The sequence below is a fragment of the Scleropages formosus genome, chromosome 18 (genome assembly GCF_900964775.1).
Source record: "Scleropages formosus chromosome 18, fSclFor1.1, whole genome shotgun sequence".
Taxonomy (NCBI): Eukaryota; Metazoa; Chordata; class Actinopteri; order Osteoglossiformes; family Osteoglossidae; genus Scleropages; species Scleropages formosus.
This window is the reverse complement of record NC_041823.1, coordinates 22,925,087-22,936,192: the sequence shown is the minus strand read 5'-3', so window position 1 is coordinate 22,936,192 and position 11,106 is coordinate 22,925,087. Positions and strand designations below refer to the sequence as shown.

Here is an 11,106-nt window from a genome sequence, read left to right as displayed (position 1 = left end):
CAAAAGGGGCACTCCTCATTTCTTGTCTTCCTGGAAAGGAAATCTTCGGCCTAATGTATTTTGGTGTCTTTACAACACAGGTGTTATCTCCAGCAACTGGAATGTCCATCTCCCAGAACAGAGCATCTATACTTCAAGAGGCTCCACCGTGGTTATTCCTTGTTCTTTCACTTACCCAGAATTCTCTGAGGGAGGCCTCACTTACAGGGTCTCGTCAGTGATGTGGTGTCGAAACCAGGAGCGCTGTATTACCCTCAGATATGTATACCACAGTGACGGCATCTTCCCCGAGCCTGCGTTCCAGGGTCGGGTGGAATACTTGGGTGACATGAAGGGGAACTGCACACTGAAGATCACAGATCTGAGAACTTCTGATAGTGGGACATACGTGTTCCGCTTTATTACAGATCACCCCATGGAGAAGTTGCCAGGACAGTCTGGGGTCATCCTTAATGTATCTGGTAAGACAGGGATTATGCAATGTGTGTCTGATCTTTCACCAGTTCAGATGTACATTGTTGGTTTTTTTTAAGCAGTAGCATGTGGTGAGATGGCCATGGTGATGAAGATGCGGAATGTAAAGAAGTAAGCAATGAGATGAGCAAAACTGTCTCTGCAGTGTAGTTTGTGTATCACAGCAGGGATTGTTTGTGTGCCCTAAAATACATAAGTCTTATAGCTTCTTTGGTGGCTGATAGGATAGTTTTGTTAGAGCTGCTGCCTTTGGATCAGCAGGTCGCCACTTTAAATCTCACCTACTGCTGCTGTACCCTTGTGCATGGTCCTTACCCTAAATTACTCCACTGAAGTTACCCAACTGTAGAAGTGAGTAAGTAGCTTAATGTTGTGAGTTGCTTTGTTAAAAAATGTCAGCTAAATGAATAAATGTAAATAGACTGGATCAGCTCTTTGTGTTCATTTCAGATGCCAAAAGATACCTCTGTGCCAACCTGTTTATTAGGTAGAGAGTGGAGGACAATTTGATTTGCTGCACCAGTAATGCTGCCCGTAATATACATCTATCCATTTCAGCACCTGCACCCCCTATATATCAATAAAGTATTTATTTATCTTTATTTATTTGTTTTTTAACCACTTGTTCTGAGCAGACTCAAGATGGTCCGGAGCTTATTGAAAAAATGTGAATTTCTTGAAGACAAAATTAGTCTTCCCTAACGGTAACCTGGACTGTTTGCTGAAGTCAGTTCTATGGAAATATACTCAGTCTTGCCTAATCACGCAGAACACAATTCCGTCTTGAGATAGACAGACATTCAGACTGAGACCAAACCGCAGAGTCAAGTAACTGACTCACTGCTTGACTCGTGTTTGCTGTTGTGACTGAATAACAGCCTGGAGATTGATGTGCCATGTGAAATGTTACCATGTTTTCTGCTGGTCACTCTCGGTGTCAGTGCTATGAGAATATGAGAAACAAGAAAACTACCTTCATGTGTTATGAGAAATTGTCCAGTTGAACTAATCATCTGCCTTTTCATTATTAAACAGATACTTGTGAAAGACATTTCTTAATGATAATGGTTGGTGACAACATACACACTTCCACCTTTTGAGATACTTCCACATGAGTGTCAGTCATGTTACCATGACAACAGGAACCGTTTTTCTCCTCTCTATGGTCTCTGAATGGTGCTACTGAAAGAATGAAAAAAGTTCATGGATTTTGCAGTTTTTAATGAGAAATGTTTAATTTTGTTTTTACTGTTAGACTCCAGGATATCCATGGCTGCTGTGCTGGTGATTTCAGTATCTGTTCTGGCTGCATTACTTGGTGCACTTTTTTGGTGTATGAAGAGGTAAGTTAATATAGACTGAAAACGAACACCAGAAAATATCATAGCGAAGAAAAAAAATCTTGCTAAGATGCACTTCTACCAGATGTTAAAATTTGAAAGGAAGTCTATTCGTAACTGAAACTGTAAGTATACCAGCTACTTCACAATCTTTAAAAATGTAATAATACAGCTTAATCCCTTAATTTATTCATGAAGTAGGTTCTTTTAAAAACATGATATAAAGTTATATCGAATTAAAATCATTCTCTATGTGTTTTATTTACTTGATTTTGATCAGCAGTTCCCACTATGTCACATTTCAATCTTCCTCAGTATTGGAAATACTGACACAAATCTCTGTTTATACATGTTCTCCCTTCTGTTGATTTAATGCACTCATATCTTTCGGAGATATACATCACCTTGCAGAAAAGTGTCAGCTAAATGAATTATCGTAAAAGTAAATGTCTTCACAGGATAGTTCCTGTAAAAGTTTCAGATGTAGCTATAATTAATTAAATCATTGCTCGATGAACTCACTCCTGCACAACTTTGCAAAGCTTACCCCATCCCCTTGTGTTCCTCCTTCTGACTATGTCTGAAACACGTGCCTGTTTTGCTCTGTAACAACAATGAAAAAAATGCAAGTAAAAATTGGGTGGGAAATACTTTCATTTTTCAAAAATTCTAACTCGGATGCTCATAACACAAGGAAGAAATGTACAAATGGCTTTTTTGTTGTTGTTTTCAAAAACTATTTTGTACTGATGGCATTAGTGTGAAGTTGAAGCCACTGATACATGCATATCCTTACTTGGCTACAGACACACAGTGATGTAATCCTTAGATATACAATACACACACACACACACACACACACACACACACACACACACACACACACACACACACACAAAGTCTGAAACCACTGGTCCCAAGTGAGGTTGCAGTGAGCAGGAGCCTAACCCAGCAACATAGGGCACAAGGCTGGAGGGGAGGGAACGCACCCTAGATGGGATACCAGTCCGTTACAAGGTACCCCAAGCAGGACTCAAACCCCAGACCCACTTGAGAGTAGGACCTGGCCAAACCCACTGTGCTACCATGCCCCCCAGTACACACTACCCAAGATTAATGCTTATACAAAATATATACAACGGTTCCCAGAGAATTCTGCTCTTGGCCTCCTTAAGCAGACACTTCTACGCATTATACCTACACCACACGCTGCCTTAGAAAGACAATGCGCATCATGAAAGATCATAGTCACTCCACACAGGCACTTTTTCTCTTTTCTGCTGTCTGGAAAGTGGCTCAGGTCTATTTGAACCTGCACTGCTAGGCACAGGAACAGCTTTTACCCCACTGCTGTAAGAGTATACAACACTCACCAGTGTGCCACCTTTTGTATCTAGAGTCAGACTGCTCCTTCTAAGAACATTGGTAAATTACACTCTCACTTTAAGCATTCTCAGTTTTAAGTTCTCTGGCCGTCTAATATCATTTATTGTTATTATGTTACCGTTATTTATTGTTATTAGCATCACTCATTGTCATTGTTATTGTTTTGTTTTATGCAATATTATCTATTGTTTTTGTTCATCATCTGTGGAGAAGCATTCAAGAAGAATTTCATGATACTTGTACATGGTACTTGTACCTATGTCAATAAACTTGAAACTTATCTATACAGAAGGGTATCGCATGGGACCATGTGCAAATTTACAGTACTCATTCACCAGGGGCAGCTGGTAGTGTAGTGCTTAGAGCTGCCCCTGTAGTTACAGGTTTGAATCCCTGCTGCAGCTGTAGTTGAAAAAGGTACTTACCCTAAATGTGCCACAAAAATTTCCCAGCTGTTTAAATGGGTAAATATTTGTAAGTTGCTTTAGACAAGAGCATCAGCTAAATTAATAAACATACTTATGCATACTTGCAGTTTAAGAATATTAGTGAATTTTGTGATTTCTTCCATCCTTCTATTCAGGAAATGGAGAGGAGCACAAAAAGAGCATGACCGAACAGCAAACACACAGGTAAGTTACAAGGTATTAGATCCTCCACATTTACCCTATATTAGCTGCTGGATCTTTTCACAAGTCATACTGATCGTTATGATGTTGGTACATTCTGGTAAAAAATGATAAAACTCTTCCTGTATTCTCATTTTCATGTGTTCAAAATATATTTTTTCTAATGATTAAATGTTTAAAAGATGTGAAAATCATAAAAAAGATGCAAAAAGACCCAGCAGGCTAATTTACAGAGCAAATGTTTTACAATCAGCACATTGTCCTTGGCACATACTCAATTGAATTTCATAGGGGGAATTATATTTACAGTGGTTGGTCGTACTGCAGATGGACTTGTAACCTAAATAATGGCGAACTAACAAACAATATACACACACACACACACACGCAGAGTCTGAAACCACTTGTCCTGAGTGGGGTCATGGTGAACCGGAGCCTATCCCGGCAACACAGGATGCAAGGCTGGAGGGGGAGGGGACACACCCAGGACAGGATGCCAATCCGTCGCAGAGCACCCCAAGCAGGACTTGAACCCCAGACAAGGGGACCAAGTCAAGCCCACTGCGCCCTCCGTGCCCCCTAACTAACAACAGTTTTGAAAAAACATTCAAATTCTAATACAGTTATTTGCAGTTGTCTAGCATTGCTAATTCAACACATAGATTTTTTTTAAATCTAGGTGCGGTGCAACAATGTGTCATGAGCATTGCAATTAATGAAACTTATGGATTTATAAATATAAGACAATTTCATCTAATTTCAGTAACTGCTTGTCCAATTCAGGGTCACGCTGCTCCGGATCTTCTCCAGGAAGCATAGAGAATGATGCAGGGTCTGCTCTGGATGGGATGCCCGTCTGTCACAGGAACATCATACATGATAGCAAAGTTAGAATTTACCAGAGGCACATGTCTTTGGGAGGAAGCCAGAGCATCCAGAGGAAACCACCCAAGAGAAGAACACACAAACTCCCCACAGGTTAAACTACATTCAAACCCAAGTCCAAACCCTCACTTTGAGAGAGTGAGGCACCAGCACCGCCTTCTGCACCACCGTGACTCCCCTAATAAGACCATGACTTAACCAATACAATACAAGCTCATGACAGTATTCTTCAAAACATCTAATTTCAAATGTATAATTAGCATAAATGAAAAATTGTGTAAATACATCATTCTTTATATTTTTTGCATCCATCCATAAATTGCTAAATGCTTATCATCTAAATGGTGGTTGTAGATGTTTCCCTTATGATTATTTCAAATGGCATTATTTAAAAAAATTTAATTGTGCAGTGTGTTGTGCTTCTTTGCAACAGATTTATGGGTAGTCTTTTACGGCATTCTTTTTAAATCCTTAAACAAATATTTTTCTAGATTTGCTGGTTATTTTTTCTTTCTTACTATTTATGTTAACTTGGGATGAGGTATGTCCCTTTTATCTTTGCATTTTTCTGCAATAAAATGTCTCATCTGAGTGAAGCAGCTGTCTGAGCCATGTGGTTAACTCCCCACAAATAAACACAAACAGTACAAAATTACCACTGATTTACCCTTTACATGTTTTCGCTTAGCAGAGATGCCTGTCTACAGTGTACAATTTAAGGTAAACAGAAGCAAATTTCTCAACAGGTGGAGATCTTACGAAAGCTCCGTGAAATAAAACCTTAAAAAAACTGCCTTAAACTAGTGTGTGTAGACAAGTAGTGGAACAAATTGAGAGGTGTCAAGATGTGTATCCGGTTCACTTTTGCCTCACGACGCACGAAGTCACAAAAGGCAACACAATCGCAAAAAAAAGTGACAGTTATTTATGATGAACACTGAACACACACTAACACGCAAAAAAGAGAAAAGGCAATCGTGACAATAAGCGATTAATTCGCACAAGACAAACTGAACCTCAGCCCAGGCAAAAAGTCCAACTTTCAGAGTTTTAAACTTGCCGCGATGGATCTGATTGGCTAGGAGGGGTTATGAACGTCATGAATACGTAATCGAAACAGGACAGTTGACTAATATAAATAGAGGGTGCTGTACAAAACGAGCGAAATAGGCGAGCAGCTCTGGACAATTGACTTAGTCGCCTAGGAAGTGTATGAGTGCTAGCGGTTCACTCGTAGAGTTACCACCTCCCAGGTGAGAGTCCTCGGTTCGATTCTCCTCTAACACGAACTCCATCCTTGGGTCAGTCATATTTTTTTTGAAGCCAGAAAGGGGATTGTTATGGGAAACACTTTGTCTTGATGCATTTTATGTAATGGTTGTTTAGTAATTTTGTTGACCAACTCAACAACTGTAGGGAAATGTGTCGGGTTTGTTTGATTGTGTTTTTTTGATGTATTGATATTGTTTTCGATTGTGTGTATTATTGATACATTTTTTTTCAACTTTATTTAATAAAAAATTGAGTCGCTTTGGAAAACTGTACAAGTCTCCTATCTTTTATTGCCTTCTTTGATTTATTGTCAGAAAGCCTGGAAGTAAAGATTCCCCTCATCAGGTAAGTTTTTTTTTTTTTTTTTTTTTTTTTTTTTTTTTTTTTTTTTTACCAGTTTTGCTAAGCGCGTGGTGTCACTCTTTCTCGGTCACTAACGGGTAGTTAAGTGGTGATGTTGACAGGGTCACTTGCATACTTAAGTGGATGAAAGGATAATAAATCTTTTTTTTTTTTTTTTTTTTTTTTCTGATTGTGAAGGATTTTATAGTCCATATGTAGCCCCTACGCAATTTGTTCCCATGTAGTTGGATTGGGGTGGAAAATAGTTATAAATATCATGGAGAGGGTTATGTGTGGTTTTTTTTTTTTTTTTTTTTTGTGTGTGAATACTGTAATGTTTATTTGTGTGGACTAGTAGTTTTATATTAAATGTTCGTTGGATTTATATTTCACCTGAATGTTGTGACGGTCGCTGTGTGTGTGTGTGTGTGTGTGTGTGTGTGTGTGTGTGTGTGTGCGCGTGAGAGAATGCTTCTCTTTTTTTGGGGGGGGGAAAGGAAAGGGGCTGAGGTTGCTGTGTGTGAAGCATGGGAGGTTTGTACGACTGTAGTATAACAGTATAGCTGCACGATGCTAACTGGGCCTCTCCTCACCCTAGCGAGAGTTATACCCCGCAATTGGGGAAGCAACACAACAGTACACGCATCCCAAAGTTGTGTTGTAGACACCACCGATTCACCTCCCGTCCTAGTAGTAATGTTGGGGGGGATCAGAATTGAGTGGGTGGGCTACACATGATATGAAAGGGTCTTTTCCTTTTTTGATGCACATACTATAGAAACTCATTTAGTCCAGTACTTTCCAACATAATGTTATTAATATGCACAATGGTAATATATTCTGTCAACATTAACCAGAAACTTTATACTTTGTCAGACACAAAGGGTTATGAAAGGAAGATGAGTTTTATTGGGGCTTCATGTAACTGCTTAGTAACAGCTACAGTAACAAGTGCTTGTTAATCACTGATTTTAAAAATGTATTGTATATTGATGTGTAAAAATATTGCAGCTGTGCTGTAATATGTAATAAATTAAATATTTCAATATCTAGCAGACTGGAATAAAAATGTCCTTGAAAGGTCCGTATCAAATTTAAAACCCTGGTTACTGTGTACAAATGCATCAATAGAACTTCTCCCAGCTATTTACAGGACTTGATCAACCGATACACCCCAGCCAGGCCCCTTCACTCATCTACTTCTGCTCGCTTGGTGGTCTCGTGCACGAAAGACAAAGCTCAAAGGTTCTCTGTTCTGGGTCCGTTGTGGTAGAATGACCTTCCCCTCTCACTCAGAACTGCAGAAACCCTGTCTGCTTTCAAGAAGGGTTTGAAAACCCACCTTTTCCAGATCCACTTTGCCCAAGATCTCTTCAGATCATCTATGGTGCAACTGTTCATGCATCATAACTCCAGAAGCATCCCCAGATACAACCTTCATTCAGCCATTACTCTGGTATTGTACTGCTCATTTGTGTATCTTATAATATTTAATAAATAAAAAAAAAATTGGCATGGGTATCGGGATTTGTCTGTCTTATGCACCTGCTTGAACGATGAATCTTGGTGCAGCAAGTGGTAGGGAACAAACTAGGTTTGCTTGAGACTTTCATGTCTGCAGTCTCCTTCTCTCAATGTAATGCATAAATTGTACTGTTGCTGAGATGTACATTGCTTTGGACAAAAGCGTCTGCTAAATGAATAAATGTAAATGAAACATCGTCCCATATATGTGTCTCAGTTCTTCATGGCATGGATTCCAGAAGATGTTTGAAAATTTCCTTTGAGATTCTATTCCATGTTGATATGATTGCATCATGCAATTTCTGCAGATTTCAGTTGTGCATTCATGTAGTGAATTTCCTGTTCTACCACATCTCAAAGGTGTTCGTTTGGATTTAGATCTGGTGACTGGGAAGGGCACCAAAGAACACTGAAGTTGTCATGTTCATCAAACCAGTTTGAGATGACTTTTGCTTTGTGACAGGGTACATTTTCAGGCTTGAAGGAACCTTTAGAAGATGGGTCAATTGTGTCCATAAAGGGATGTGCATCATCAACAACAATGCTCAGATAGGCTGTGACATTCACCCAGTGATTGATTGGTACTAACGGGCCCAAAGTGTGCCAAGAAAACATCCCCACACTGGTACACCACCACCACCAGCCTGGATTCGCGTTGTTGATGCCAAATTCTAACCCTTCTATCTGTGTTCCTCAGCAGAAATTGAGATTCATCAGACCAAGTTACGTTTTTCTAGTCTTCACCTGTCCTGTTTTGGTGAGCCTGTGCCCACTGCAGCCTCAGCTTTCAGCTCTTGGCTGACAGGAGTAGAACCCAGTGTGATCTTCTGCTGTTGTCGCCCATCCGCTTCAAGGTTGTGCATTCTAACATGCTTTTCTCCTCACCACAGTTGTAAAGAGTGGTTGTATGAGTTACTGTAGTCTTTTTGTCAGCTTGAACCAGTGTAGCCATTTTCCTCTGACCTTGCATCGACAAGGCATTTCCGTTCACAGAACTGCCACTCTCAACGCTTTTTGTTTTTTGCACCATTCTGAGTACATTCTAGAGACTGTTGTGCATGAAAATTGCAGATCAGCAGTTGTAGAAATACTCAAACCAGTCCATCTGGCACCAACAGTCATGCCACGGTCAAAATTACTCAGATTACATTTTTTCCCAATTCTGGTGTTTGATGTAAACATTAACTGAAGCTCCTGACCTCTGTAAAGATCTTATGCATTCTGTTGCTCCCACATAATTGGCTGATTAGATAATTGCATGAAAAAGCAGGTATACAGGTGTTCCTAATAAAGTGCTCGGTGAGTGTATATAATGTGTTATTGTTAGTGCTGGAGAAAAACAACTCAGAATATAGATTATGAGTATAAAAACTTTCATTCATCTAAATCTGCCTGTATTTGTCATGGACAGAACCAGCCCACAGAAGCCAACTTGGCGCTCAACACCACAATAGACACCCTTCGTAAATTGCTTAGAAACTGCAGATTTTAACCACAGTATGTTTGTTACACCCATAAGAAATTAACAATTCTCAAATTATATTTTCCATTGTGTCTCATCTGTTATCTGACAGATGCTTCAGCCATGTCATTTCTAAAGAATTGTAAAACATGCTGTGAAAGTAGAGTGTGACAGTGATGACAAAAGGCAAAACCCTTTATAAGGTCACTCACTATTGCACTTGCTAACTTAATCATACACTATTATGTTATGCACTAAGACCCAGAGGGCCGATGTATCGCGGGCTGAGCTTCTTTGACGGCAGGTGCATCTTGATATCTTGGGTCAATAGCCAAATTGTTTTTCCTGGCATAAACTAAAAGGTTGCAATGGTGCCGATCCGCCTGCTGTTTATACTTGTGGGTACTCTGATGAAGATGGTCCTGCACGATGCGTAACGTCTCTCCGCTTTCCCGATACCAAGTGTCCACCACGGGAACGTTAGTGGGACTGGTACACCACGGGAACAATGGAGGTCTGAAACCAAGGACACACTGGAAAGGGGAGAGCCCTGTGGAGGAGTGCATGAAGGAATCCTGGGCATATTCTGCCCATAGCAGGAACCGTGCCCACTAGTGTTGTTTCTGGAAGCAATAACTGCGTAGGAACCAGCTGAGGTCTTGCTGGAATCGTTCTACTTGTCCATTCGCTTGTGGGTAGTACCGATGTGAGCCTGACTGCTACCTGTAACTTACGCCAGAAGGCCCCCCACACCCAAGAAGTGAAGTGCGAGTCTCGGTCGGAGACTATGTCCTCCAGGAGGCCATTTAAATGGAAAATGTGTTGAAATAAGGCCTCTTGCCATTTCCAGTGCCATGGGGAGCTTCGGCAGGGGTATGTACCGTACCAACTCCCACCAAGGAGGCATCAACCGCCACAACAAAGGGCTGCATTGGATCCAGGTGTCGGAGGATGGGAGCCATCGTAAAACGATCCTTTAAGGCGTGGAAGGCCTGCTGGGTGGGGGCTGTCCACAGCAACCGGGAGGTCTTACCTACAGTGAGGGCAGTCAGTGGAGCCACAACAGAACTGTACCTCCGGATGTACCTCCGGTAAAAGTTGGCGAACCCCAGGAACCTCTGCAGGGCATTCACAGTCTTGGGGTGTGGCCATTCTGTTACAACCTGGACTTTACCAGGGTCCATGGCCACTACATCTTTACTCAGAACGAAACCCAGGAACGCAACCTGTGACTGTTGGAACAGACATTTCTCCCCTTTGACAAAAAGGCCGTTCTGTAGGAGTCGCTTTAGTACCTTCCTCACGTGCTAGACATGTTGCTCCTTGTACTTGAAATATATCAGAATATCATCTACATCATCCAAATCGCCCAGCATGTGTTTCACGAAGGCCTGGAACACACTGGGAGCATGAGACAGGCCAAATCACATCACAAGGTACTCATAATCACCAAGGGTGGTGCTGAACGCTGTCTTCCACTTGTCCCCCTCTCTAATTCTGACAAAGTTATAGGCACTACGGAGGTCAAGTTTTCTGAAAATCTGGGCCCCATGGACTTGTTCCAGCGTGGCGGTGATCAGGAGTAAAGGATAGGGGTACTTGACAGTGATATTGTTTAGTCCTCCATAACCAATAGAGGGGCGCAGCCCCTCGTCCTTTTTGCTACTGAAGAAAAATTCAGCAGAGGCTGGAGAGGTGGATGGCTGGATGATGCCGACATTTAAGGCCTCCGTGATATATTGTTGCATGGCCTTTTGTTTGAACAAGGACAGGGGATATACATGGCTCCGTG

General features: G+C 41.1%; 1 long non-coding RNA gene across 1 annotated transcript; it reads left to right on the top strand.

Moving 5' to 3' along the window:
• Positions 1 to 1,773: 1,773 nt before the first annotated feature.
• On the top strand, positions 1,774 to 4,800 carry LOC108919174 (uncharacterized). The gene is made up of 3 exons (XR_001964895.1): positions 1,774 to 1,817; positions 3,784 to 3,832; positions 4,613 to 4,800. It is a non-coding gene; the product is annotated as an uncharacterized LOC108919174 (long non-coding RNA).
• The last annotated feature ends 6,306 nt before the right edge of the window (positions 4,801 to 11,106 follow it).